This window comes from Saccoglossus kowalevskii, chromosome 7 (assembly GCF_978046115.1).
Source record: "Saccoglossus kowalevskii chromosome 7, keSacKowa6.1, whole genome shotgun sequence".
Taxonomy (NCBI): domain Eukaryota; kingdom Metazoa; phylum Hemichordata; class Enteropneusta; family Harrimaniidae; genus Saccoglossus; species Saccoglossus kowalevskii.
Window position 1 is genome coordinate 38,112,335 of NC_140647.1, and position 2,981 is coordinate 38,115,315.

Below are 2,981 nucleotides of genomic sequence, written 5' to 3' on the forward strand. Positions count from 1 at the left end.
TTCATCTTCCTAACTGCAACAGTGTTTAAGATATAATGGTTATGCATATTAATGAGTTCACATGACCATATATGGTAATATGTTATTTTAATCAAATCTCTTGTTCACTGTTGTCATGATAACACAGGATTCATCTTCCTAACTGCAACAGTGCTTAAGATATAATGGTTATGCATATTAATGAGGTTAGAAGCCCCCACCCCATGGGCGCGTAGCCACACGACCTAGCCATGTGACATTCAGGGAAAAGAATGCGACTTTTGAGTAGAATTGACATACACAATTTTAGCCAAATCTGACCAATACAACACATGTAATTGCACAAGTTTCATTTTCACAAAATCCAAGATGGCGGCCAAATCACGTGACTTATCGAAAATATATTATTTTTCTCACATGTAGCAATGTTCAGGCATGTTATATTCAAAACCAGCAGTTAATTGGTTGAATCACCTCTGAGAAACAAATGCCCAAACTTTTAGTCAATTTTGCCTAAAATCCAAGATGGCGGCCAAACCATGTGACTGACCTGAAATCTGTTTTAGGTTTCTGAAAGAGTTTGATATACAGATGCCATTCAGCAATATTGAACGTAATCCCTCAAGTGTGGCATGAGTAAAAAACTACTTCCTGTTTAGAAGAAACCCAAAATGGCGGCCAAACCATGTGACCAATCATAACAATTTTTTCAAACGTAAATGGGCTTCATATATAGAAGCCAAATACTACATATGAGAGCATTCTGCATAGTGGTTCTGAAGAAGAAGATTTTCAAGTGTTTTTTGCCGTTTTTAGGAAAAACAAAATGGCGGGAAAAGTCACATGACCGCTAAAGTTTTTATTGCTGATATCTATTGCACATGAGTTGTACTATATGCCATAAAAAAATCTAGACGCCTAGACCCTCAGAAAGTGGTTAAACAGCCACTTCCGGTTTTATTTCAATCCAATATGGCTGCCAAACTAATTGACGAATCACAATTCTGAAAGCATGTTGCACCAGTTCACATTAGGGACTATCAGTATAGAACATTATCAGACCATTCCGTTCAGCGGTTTTCTCAAACGGCTTGACGAAAAAAGTTACGGAAGAAAGAAAGAAAGAAGAAAGAAGAAAAAACCGGACAATAAGAATAGGGGCCTCGCCCTTCGGGCTTGGGCCCCTAAAAAAACTGAACGATAATAATAGGGGCTTCGCCCTTCGGGCTTGGGCCCCTAATTAAAGCCGCAAGCGGCGTCACCGGGGCCCAAGCTGATAAGATTCTGTTTCATGATTAATGAGGTCACATGTCAGACAATCAGCTGCAGGTAGATTGTATTATCAGTAACATGAGGTCGAAATGAAGTTGGTACCATGTATTTACCTCGTTTGGTTATTGAAATATGGTTTTCAGGATATATAATGAGCCATGTTCTTATGCACAATAATGAGATTACATAATCATATATAGCCATTTCTAATGTCAGTTACATCTTTCATTCAATGTCTTCATAGTGACACGAGTTACATGTCCTGCTCTGCAACTGTGTTTTAGATATGACTGCTTTGCATATTAATGAGTTCACATGACCATATATGGTCATCTGTTATTTTAATCAAATTTCTTGTTCACTGTTGTCATAATAACACAGGATTCATCTTCCTAACTGCAACAGTGTTTAAGATATAATGGTTATGCATATTAATGAGTTCACATGACCATATATGGTCATCTGTTATTTTAATCAAATCTCTTGTTCACTGTTGTCATAATAACACAGGATTCATCTTCCTAACTGCGACAGTGTTTTAGATATGACTGCTATGCATATTAATGAGTTCACATGACCATATATGGTTATCTGTTATTTTAATCAAATCTCTTGTTCATTGTTGTCATAATGACACAGGATTTATCTTCCTAACTGCGACAGTGTTTTAGATATAATGGTTATGCATATTAATGAGTTCACATGACCATATATGGTTATCTGTTATTTTAATCAAATCTCTTGTTCACTGTTGTCATAATGACACAGGATTCATCTTCCTAACTGCAACAGTGTTTGAGATATAACGATTACGCATATTAATGAGCTCACGTGACTATATATGGTCATCTGTTATTTTAATCAAATCTTTTGTTCAATGTTGTCATAATAACACAGGATTCCACTTCCTAACTGCAACAGTGTTTGAGATATGACAGTTATGCATATTAATGAGCTCACATGACCATATATGGTCATTTGTTATTTTAATCGAATCTCTTGTTCAAGGTTGTCATAATAACACAGGATTCATCATCCTAACTACAACAGTGCTTGAGTTATAACAGTTATGCATATTAATGAGGTTAGAAGCCCCCACCCCATGGGTGCCCAGCCACGAGGCCTAACAGTGTGCTATTGGGTCAAAATGATGCATCTGATGACACAAATGCACATACAAAATTTGAAAGAAATCAGACTAATACAAAACATGTAGTTGCATAATTTCTATTTTCACAAAATCCAAGATGGCGGCCAAACCACGTGACTGATCAAAGTAATATTATTTTTCTCGTATGCAGCTAAGGCCAGGCATGGTAAATATAGAAACGTCTAGTAGATTGGTTGAATCGTCTCTGAGAAACAAATACCCAAACTTTTGGTCAATTTTGCTTAAAATCCAAAATGGCGGCCAAACCATGTGACTGATCTGAAATTTTTTTTAGGTTTCTGAAAGGGCTTGATACACAGATGCCATGAAGCAAAATTGAAAATACTCCCTCAAGTGTTGCCAGAGTAAAAAACTACTTCCTGTTTAGAAGAAATCCAAAATGGTGGCCAAACCACGTGACCAATCGTAAACATTTTTTCAAACATAAATGGGATTCATATAAAGAAGCTAAATACTACATATGAGTGCATTCTGCTTGGTAGTTCTGAAGAAGAAGATTTTTAAGTGTTTTTTGCCGTTTTTAGGAAAAACAAAATGGCGGGAAAAGTCACATGACCGC